Consider the following 10,909-nt stretch of genomic DNA (forward strand, 5'->3'; position numbering starts at 1 on the left):
AAAAAGCCATCAAGTCACAAAGAGTGGAGAAAACGTAAATGTATAATAGTGAAAGAAGCTAACATGAAAAAGTACATACTGTATGATTTCAACTATATGACATTCTCAAAAAGGCTTAACAATGGAGATAATAAAAGATCAGTGGTCATCAGGGGTGGGCGGGAAGGGGATAAATAGGAGGAACATGGAATTTTTAGGACAGAAAGTCCTGTATGATACTATGATGGTGGATACATGTCATTATACATTTTCCAAACCCATAAAGTGGACATCACCATAGCGAATCACAGTGTAAACTGTGGGCTTTGAGTGAATATAGTGTGTTAGTGTAGGTTCATCAACTGTAATAAATGCGCTGCTCTTAAGGGAGGTGTTGATAAGGGGGAGGAAGAGATGATGCATGTGGAGAACAGGGAATACATAGGAAAACTGTGCAGTGCTGCAAACCCAAAGCTGCTATTTTTACAGGCCTTAGTTTTGTTTGAATGTGAACAATGCTCATCTCTTATCTCCTCCTCTCACTACCCTCAGAGGACAGGAAGTCAGCCAGTGTCTGAGTGGGTTGAGCATAGCCCATACTACTAATTTCCTGCTATATGGCCTTAATCAATTCACTTTTCTGAATCTTACTTTCCTCAGCTGTACAGTAAGGGTAGAATTGCTGTTGTAAAACAGTTTTGAGGGCCCTCCCTGGTGGCGATGGGTTAAAGCACCACATTACAAATCTCTCCCCAGCCACTGCAGCAGGAGTTTGACTCCTGGCCAGGGAGCTGACCCACAGGGCACAGCAGACTTCTCCTGACACGCCCACTGCTCCCCTCAGCTGTGTACTTAGTCAGTTTGCCTGTTCTGTTCTCCACTCTGTTGCTGGTGAATCCTCTCACCAACCACACCTCTGGCCTGTAAGCATAAAATAATTTTTTTAAAAAAATAGTTTTGAGGCCCTCCCTGGTGGCGCAGCGGGTTAAAGCATAGCACTGAGAATCTAAAGCCGCTTCCGCATGAGTTCGATTCCCGCCTGCCCCGGAGGTGACCACATGGCGTGGCAGACCTCTCCTGACCCGCCCGCTGCTCCCCTCAACAGTGTACTTCGTCGATCTGCCTGTTCTGCTCCCCACTCTGTCTCTGGTGAAGCCTCTCACCGCCCCTGAGCCTCTGGCCTGTACCCCAGTTCTGTATGAACAAATAAATAAATCTTAAAAAAAAATAGTTTTGAAAACTTAAAAAAAAAACATGAAAGTGCAGGAATATATTTTAGACCTATATATCAGAGTATCCAACTCATTATCTTTGGGCCAAGTTAAATTTTCAGACACACCACTCCTAACTGTCCTGCACTGGACAACTTCTCACACTTGTCACATGTGGCTCCTGAAGGCAGTTGAACTTGCCACCTCTTTTTCCTACACTTGAGTGGTACTGGGTGTGCTCTCTTGACCAGCATTTCCTCTTCCCTGTGCTGGGAGAGACAGGAGGGAAGATGGCACAGTCCCTGCTCTCAAGAATTTAATCTCTTTGGGGGAAAAAAACTAAGTCTGGTGAAAGTCAAGACAGGGTGCTTGATGCCACAGAGAAGATGGTCAAGGGTCAGGCCAGATGGAGTGGGGAATAAGAGGGAGGGAACATCCTATAGAAGATGTTGTCTGAGGCTGAACTTGAAAAATTTAGGCTTGAAGGGTAGGCACTTAAGGAAGATGATAAAGCCTCAACAAGGTTGAGGGCTGGGGGAGACTTGAGGGGACAGTTTATCTTCTTTATAGGGGGCTGATTTAGATAGATGAGTCACCTGGAGTCAGGCAGCGGAAGGGCCAATGTTCCAGGCTAGGCAATAGCGCATACTTAGGAGGTGGAAGTTGTTGAAAAGGGATTGGCATAATCTGGGCTCTACTTTCCAACGTCTGCTCTCACAGGTCTCGCTTCAGTCGCTGTGAAGACAGCTATGAGGAGGCTAGAGCAATAACCCAATTGTAATGGATGCTTCTGGCCAGGAGATGGCAGTGGAGATGGAGAGACGGCAGAGAGAATCAGCTGAACTTGGCAGACAGTTGATTGCTGGTGATGATGATTCTCTAAACAGCCATTCCTCTTCTGTGAGGCCAGCCTTTCCCAGTCTCCTCCTACCACCTACCTCCCTGACTGCTCCTTCTCAGTCTCCCTGACAGGCAAAATCAGCTGGACCTCTTCGTCAATTGGAGGGATTCACAGGATTCTTCCCTCAATTGCATCTCTCATTCAGAATGTTCTGAAGGGCAAAGATAGGTACCTGGAAGTTAATGAAGCTTAAGTTTCAAGATCCCTCCTTTTGGTGAGGAAAAGAGATTTTAAAATAAAAAAAAAAGACCTTTTGCTTACAGGGGGCCTTCATTGCCAGAAATACCTGGGGGTTATAGAATTCTTCAGATGAGGTGGGTGGAGAAGCCAGGTTGCAAACAGAAAATATTTGCATGTAAGCATTTCTGGTAATTTGCCTAAAGAGTTCTCAGAAGAAAAAGGCATTATTCCACGAGGTGTCAGTAATTTCATTGCATATTTCAATTACCATTTTTAAACTAAGGACTCAAAGGGTTGGCCTCTGTCCTGTCTAACTCCTGGATTCGTCCTGTAGGCAACCCAGATACCTCAGACTCAGACATCACAACTAAACTCAAGATCTGCTGTGAGCAAATTCATAAACATCCATATGCGCAGTTCCTCAGACTAGAAAGGTAGAAACCACCTTCCCATTTCCTTGCTTCCTGCATACGACCACCAAATCTTGCCCCTTACTCCTTCTGTTTCTCTCAAGTCCCACACCTGACCCTGAACCCCTGATGACTTACTGTTCATGAACGTACCCTGAACGGTTGGGTCTGCTCGCACTTTAATCCTCCTCCCACCACCTCCATCTCCAACAGCCTCCCTACCCCATTCATTGACATTTTCTCAGTCTTATGTAAAGTGCTATGCAAATGAAGCTTCAAGCTGAGTCAAGTCCTCTAGCCTCCTCCAGCTTTCTAACTGCCAGACTGCTGCTCCTAAGCCTCCCAGCAAGTGAAAATTCTAGAGCTTCGACCATCTGCACCAGCCTCCTAATTGGCTTCTCTGCAGTCACTCTCACCCTCCCCAAAGTTCCAGGGTGTCCCTGGAACTTTCAGGGTGTCCCTTCCGATGGGGGCATCAGGACCAGCTTGACAAAGTGTGATATCATCGGGGGTGGGGGGCGGCCCTGGAATAAGGGCTGTGTGGTGCTCTGGGCACAGTATGATGCCTTTGGAGGGGATGAGACTTTACCACGGCAGCTCTGGAAGTGGATGGAGTACAATTCCAGAAGAAATTCACAGAAGGAGGGGGAAACCCTAGGTGGCTGTGAAGGTCCTGATGCATGTATGTCGAGTTAATATTACAGGATAGCCATGAATTTACTGTAAAAAGAGAACAAGCCCTGACATCAGAAACAATAGGAGCCACATGGAGTGGCCCCAGTCAGTTTGCTAAAAATGAAATCCGTTTTAGAGCGATCCCTTCTCCAGGCTGTCAAAGGGGCTGTGTGTTTGCTGCACAAACAACTGGACTGAGATTCCTGAATTCCCAATTGCATCTGAAATTGCCCTGGAACTACTAATGACTGTGAACCTCCTAGATTGTTAAATAAAATAAATGATGTAAGCTGTTAAAAAAATACATAATCACAGATTGATGCAGCCTCATGACTTAAGAAGCAGGTAGAGGGGGCAGAGATGGTGGGCAGGGAGATGCCATTTTAGACCAGGGGTCCCTGGTGAGGGAGCACCAGAACAGATAGCTGGGAAAGCTTCCCGCCCAGCAGCCACGGGAGTCATGTCTAATAGCAAACCTGAGGGCTCACTCTCCCACTTCAATTCCTTTCGTGGCTCTCAGGAACGTCCTCTCCGGAGTCCCCAAATCTTGCGTGGTGGCCGCTGCCTAATTCTCCAGCCAGGTTTCTCCCATCGCCCCACTCCCTTACCTGGGTTTTCACTAGTGTCTCTTTCCAGCACTCTGTCCACGCTTGGGCTTCTCGCACATGCTCTTTCCCTCCCACCTAGTCAAACCTGTATATCCTTAGTCCCAGGAGAGCATCACTAACCTCAGGCCTCCCACTATCTCCCAGAACATGCTGTGCTTTTTGCCCCTGGGCACCTTAACATTAGAAATAATTAATGTGCCTTCCTCAAGGTTCATGGTGAGATAAGGGTCACATCTTTCTAGTTCACTTCTGCATGTGTCCATATCCGTGGTCTGGGGGAGTCACCCACAAAATATCAGTCGATGGGGTATGTTGGTGTCCTCCTGTATGCATGATAGCAAAAACCCAAGTGTGAAATGCACTGAAAATTTATAACAATGACAAGCACTAAGACCAACCCTAGTTTTGATGTGAATTCATGCACTACCTTCTCACCACAATCCAGTAAGTCCATTATCCCCACTGCTGCCTTAGCAAAAAAAAAAAAAAAAAAGTCCAATAGTTTGTCCCGGGGGACGTTACTAGAAAGCAGCAGAGCAGGGAATTGAAGTCACCTGTGTGCTCCTAAAGGCTGTGTAGTGCAGCCTATCAGACCCAGTTCTCTGAAGGGACAGCTAGCTATTCTCGCTGCCAGGGAGATAAGGTTAGAAAAACTAAACAAGTAACAAACCCGCAAAGCGCCAGTTTTATTGACTTTACATTCCAGGTGAGGAGCCAAAGAATGCACAGATAAACAAGTAAAAGCACACAACAAGGATGGCACTGTGTGCTATGAAAAAAATAAAGTGGGTTGGGGAGAGGAGCAAAGGGAAGGGAGGTGCTATTTTAAACGAGGTAGCTCGCAAGGCACCACTGATGTGGTGACATTTGAAGAGACCTGCGAATGCTTTGGGGGTAAGAGCATTCAAAGCAGGGGTGAATAAGTACAAAGACCAAGAAAGTGACCCAGCTTGTTCAGGAAGTCACCAGGGAGCCCAGAAGTCGGCAGGAGCCAGGGGAACTGGAGAATATGAGTTCTGAGAGGAGGGCCAGGTCTGGATGCAGCAGGGTTTGGGTTGATTCTCAGTGCAGCAGAGGTCAAATGGACAACAGGGCTGAGCCGAGAAGGCGGGTACCATCATCTAGGAGAGAGGTAACGGAGACTAACATTTAAGTAGAAAAGGGGCCTGGGAGGAGTGTTGTTGTCAGATTTAGCCAATAACTCTTCTGGAGCAAACCTCTAGAAGTCTCCTGAAGGAAATTGTCAAGTGGTTAAAGTCCCAGGAGGCCAGGAGAGTAAGAGAAGGTGGGAGCTAGTTCTTCACTCTCTGGCAGAACAGGGAACTTCTGAGAACACAGCTAAGGGCAGAAGCTCTACAGGTTGGATCCAGCACATCTTAAGCAAACACCCCAGTCAAACAACGTCCCAACAGGAAGGAAACTAAAATTTCATGACACCCACTTCTAGGAAGGGCATGTGAAGACTGACTGACAGACACACTGCTGGGGTGAATGCAGGTATGCACAAATCTTTTGACTTTTTGAAAAGACTTTCATAAAAAGAAAAGCTTTCTAAATTGAAAAAAATCCTTTGTACCAGGAAGTTTAATTTAGAAATTTATTATAAGGACGAATCAGAAAAGTCAGCAAGTATACATGCATTGTTCATAAAAGCCAAAAAAGTGGGGGGGGGCCTCCCTGGTGGTGCAAGGAGTGAAGTCTCAGTACTATGAAATTATCCACAGACACTGCAGCAGCCACTGTAGCAAGAGTTCAATCCCTGGCCAGGGAGGTGACCCATAAGACTCAGCAGACCCCTCTTGTCTCGCCCATGGCTCCCCTCAGCAGTGTATTTCAATGGATCTGCCTGTTCTGCTCCCCACTTTGTCTCTGGTGAATCCCCAAACACCTCTGGCCTGTACCCTGGTTCTTGTATGCACAAATAAACACAAATCTTAAAAAAGGGGGAGTAGGGTGGGCATGATCCAAAAATTAAACAAAAGAAAAACAGACAATAGTAAAAGTAATTGGAAAAGAAATATAATGAATTGATGGTTACCTCATAAATAATCAGGGGTGTATGCAAGTGAACATATCCATTTCATAGAGCAAAGAAGACTGCCTTTATCTGTAAAGTTACATTTTATTAACAAATTTTCATCCCTACTATACTCCTCAGCATCCAGATTATGGTCTCCAAAAGAAACTAGGACTGGTTGCAGAAGGCTGTTTGCGTGTAGACTAGAAGGTAGAAGGCAAGACTGAAACATCTTGTCAGAAAGCAAGGAAGTTTTCAAAGATTCACAAAGTCTTATTGGAAAGACAAGAGTCATTGCAAAGTGTCAACCAGTGCTAAGAACATTGACACCTCAAAAGGAGAATATTGGACTGAGTCAATATTAGGTTTCATTCATTAAATGACTCACGAAAGTACTGCAGAACATAAAGTACTGCGTCCTAAAAGAGGTGAATGGAATCAGATACATCCTATTTTATTGCCTTGTTAGAAAACCAAAAAAAAAAAAGTGAGTGTATTAATATTAATTCTAGGAAAGTGTACACAGGTGTTTGTAATACTTTTCTTATTTTTTTAACTTAAACATCTTGCTAAGAGAAACAGAAGTAACACACATTATTTTCATTGTAACTGCTCTTTTAAAATACATACATTTAACGCATTCTTTGGATGTTATATTTTGCAACTAAAAAGGTTGAAAAAACGTGCAATGGGGAGGGACTGCTTGTGGGGATTGCTGGGCAGCCGTGCTGTGACAGAATGACAAAGCCATGGGGCGTGGCAGGGCACAGTATTTTCTGTGTGATTCCAGTTTGTAAGTGAGGAGATGAATGTTTGAACAAGCAGAGATGACTAGGAAAAGGTGTTCACCCCATTGACTGGTGTTATCACTGGGTGGTAGAAGGACTTAGGGGTAATTTCAACCTCGTGTGTGCTTGTTTGAATTTGTCAAAAATTGACCAGATGTACATACTGAATTTTATTATTTTTCCAAACAGCACTTAGGCCTCCCTGCTGGTGAAAGGCATTAAGTTGCAGCACTATGAAGCTGTCTGCGGCCACTGCAGCACGAGTTGGATCCCCCGGCCAGGGAGCTGACCCACATGGTGCAGCAGACCTCTCCTGACCTGTCCACTGCTCCCCTCAGCAGTGTGCTTCAGTCAATCTGCTTGTTCTGTTCCCCACTCTGTCTCTGGTGATTCCTCTCAACCCCCTGCACCTCTGGCCTGTATCCCAGTTCTGTATGTATAAATAAATCTTTTAAAAAGTAAAAATATTATTTTTTCAAAATACCATGTCTTCTGCTTTAAAATATTTTTTTTCTTTGTGAATCATTTGTATAATCAGAACAAAGTGTAGTTGTGTTACAGGGAAGCCCAGAGTGAACTGGGCCGCCTGTCGGTGGGGCCTCAAACGCGCTCTTAAAATTCAGTTGTACAGCAGGCACACACAAAAGGGTCAAAATGGGTTTATTTACACAAAAGGGAAAAGAACAGGAAACAACTGGAATATCTTACCAGCTCAGCAGGCTTGGAGCTCTGGTAACAAACTAAATGAAAGCCCCCAAATCACAGGGTCTGGAGAGCCGTTTCCGGAGCGAGAAAGCTAGAGATGCAATGGCTCCCCATTTATCTCCCAATGTCCCAGAATTCCTGCTTAGCTCCGCCCATGGGTCCTCGCAGTTCTCTCCCAGGTACTGCTGGGAGCTGTAGTTTCCAATCACTGGAGTAGGGGGTAGAGTCCAGAAAGCTGGAGTGGGAGGTGGAGTCCACAAGACTCTGCAGAGTTCCTTCAGGACATCCTTCCTCTTAAAAACTGTTCCTGCTTTGGAAAACAAATGATGTTGTATGTATATAGACATGATAAAACATGGAAAAACCAACATGCGTAATAGGATTCCATTTTGGAAAAAAAAATTTAGCAGATAAAAGGTTTAGAAAAAAATACTCCAAACTGTTGTATCTTATCTACTCCATTCAAGATGCTTTCTCCCTCCCCAGATCAGGAAACCACTGTCTTGAGTTCATGGTTTTCTTGTCTTTAGTTTTGTAGTGTTGTCCTCCATATCACAAGTAACCAACATACTGGGTAGTTTTAGTTGTTTCTGAATTTCAGAAAAGGTTGTCACAGTGCAACTAGTACCTTGGTTCTTGCATTTCTGTTTTACTACTCATGTTTAATTGATAAAAATCTTCCATACTGTTATATGTGACTGTGGTCCATTCAATTTCATTCTTGATATTTTAGTTAGTCGAAGTACCCCAACACATTTATCCATTCCCCCATTCAACAGCATTTCGTGTTCTTTCCCTTTTTATTTATTTATTATTATTTATGCATGCATGCAGAACTGGGGTACAGGCCAGAGATGTGGGGGGCATGAGAGGATTCACCAGGGACAGAGTGGGGAGTAGAACAGGCAGATCTACTGAAATACACTGCTGAGGGGAGCAGTGGGCGAAACACACAGGAGAGGTCTGCCGCGCCACGTGGGTCAGCTCAGCTCCCTGGTTGGGGATCAAACTCGCAGTAAAGGGACCTTGGCTTCTTAGTGCTGCACTTTAACCCGTTGTGCCACCAGGGAGGGCCCTCCACGTGTGTGTGTGTGTATTTATATATATTTTAAAATAATATAATAGTTTATTTTTACATCGTTTTGTGCTTTTTTCCATCTCATCTGTAATCCGCGTGGGCTTCCCATCACCAAATCACCCGTGTGTCATCACCATAGTCCAGTGCACTTCCCTCCTCCTCCCCATTTTTGATCCCATTCCCCACTCCACCCCCATGAAATATCTCTGGTATATAATTTCTCATCATTATTATTATTATTATTATTTTCTCCCCTGGTCCTTTATATCCCTGCTATGAGTGAAGCCATCTGGTATTCTTCCTTTCCTTTCTGGCTTATTTCACTAACCATGATCCCTTCCAGCTCCATCCATGTTGCTGCAAAAGGCATGAGTTTAACTTTTTGATTGCTGAGTAATAGTCCATTCTGTATATGTACCACATCTTTTTAATCCAGTCACCTATTTTTGACTCCATATATATATATATGTGTGTGTGTGTGTGTGTGTGTGTGTGAATTTTTATTTTTTAAATAATACAATAGCTTATTTTTACATCATTTTGTGCATTTTTTTCATCTCAGTTGTAATCTCCATGGGCTTCCCATCACCAAATCACCCATGTGCCATCACCATTAGTCCAGTGAATTTCCTCCCCCCTCTGTTTTTGACCCCATTCCCCACTACACCCCCACAAAATGTCTCTGGTATATGGCTGTTCATTATTCTTATTATTTTCTCCCCTGGTCTATTATACTCCTGCTATGAGAGAAACCATCTGGTATTTTTTCTTTTCTTTCTGGCTTATTTCACTAAGCATGATCTTTTCCAGCTCCATCCATGTTGCTGCAAAAGGCATGTGGGTTTTTTTTTTGGTTGCTGAGTAATATTCCATTGTGTATATGTACCAGACTTCGTATATATATATTTTTTTTTAAAGATTTATTTGTGTATACAGAACTGGGGTACAGGCCAGAGGCTCAGGGGCGGCGAGAGGCTTCACCAGAGACAGAGTGGGGAGCAGAACAGGCAGATCGATGAAGTACACTGCTAAGGGGAGCAGCGGGCGGGTCAGGAGAGGTCTGCCGCGCCATGTGGTCACCTCCGGGCCAGGCAGGAATCGAACTCATGCGGAAGCGGCTTTAGATTCTCAGTGCTGTGCTTTAACCCGCTGCGCCACCAGGGAGGGCCCCTATATATTTTTAATTGGCTTGTCCACTTTCATGAAAAAACCCTGCTGTGATTTTATTAGTGTTACCTTGACTCTTACAGATCAGTTTGGAGAGAATTATACTGTATAATATTGAGTCTCCCTGTGCACAAACACATGATATCGCCACTTATTAATAAATATTGAGGATTATTCAGATTTGCACCTTGGTATTAATCTCATGTTATGAAAGGCTGAAATAGTCTATTTTGTGAATGTAAACTGATTTATTTAATCAGTTGCCTGTTTTGGATACTTGAGTTGTTGCTACTCTGTAGGTCTAGAGTGAATATTTTAGTGGACACATATAGCAAATATGTTCAAGTGTATGAAAAATGGTGTTGAGGTTTTGCTTTCTATGCATCATTCTATTGCATGCTTAACAATCCTGCCCTGCCCCCAGCATGATGGCTCTAGTCCTTCCTTACTGTATTGTTCCCCCATGTTTTCCCCACAAACCTTATTTGGTGGTGATCCCCATTTGGCAGATACAGGTTGTGCTGGGGAGTCTATAATCCCTTCTTCATAAGTAGAGGTGAGGTGGGGAGGTTTGGAGCAAAGAAAAAAAAATCAATAAACTGATCTCCTTAAGAAAATTACTTTGTTTCTCAGGGGTACCAAGCTCCTCCTACACATTTCACTAAACCCTCCCATCAGCCCTAAGAGCTTAGTGTCATTACCTCCTGGTGTTCCTACATTAGCCTAAGACACCGTGAGGCCCCAGTTTACACAGCGATTAGAGACCTGGAGTAGATGTCAACCTGGGGTTCTTAGCAGGTCTTGAGAAATGTTTATTGACAAGTAGAGCAGGGTGTGAGTATCACAACAAACACTCTTTTCTAAGTGCTGTTTCCCAAGACCTAACTCTACTTAAACAGGCTCATTGTTTTGTTAATGAAAATTCATCTGCATTACAGAGGTCCTCTCCTATCCATTCACAGTGGGTTGGGGCCAGTTCTAAAGCTGGTGTTAGGGAAAGACTTAGAGACCACAAGACCTGGTCTCTATTTCTCAGATACTCAGCACCTAAGATAGGGTCTGACACAGACTTCCCTATGTTAGCGCTGTCATTCAGAACATCTACAAAGGAATCCCCCTAATGACTTCTATTTCCTGGACATCCATCCTGCTGCTTCCAAGCACTGTGGGAGGCCTTTTTTTTTTTTTTC

The sequence above is a fragment of the Condylura cristata genome, unplaced genomic scaffold (assembly GCF_000260355.1).
Source record: "Condylura cristata isolate star-nosed mole 26May11 unplaced genomic scaffold, ConCri1.0 scaffold00032, whole genome shotgun sequence".
Taxonomy (NCBI): Eukaryota; Metazoa; Chordata; class Mammalia; order Eulipotyphla; family Talpidae; genus Condylura; species Condylura cristata.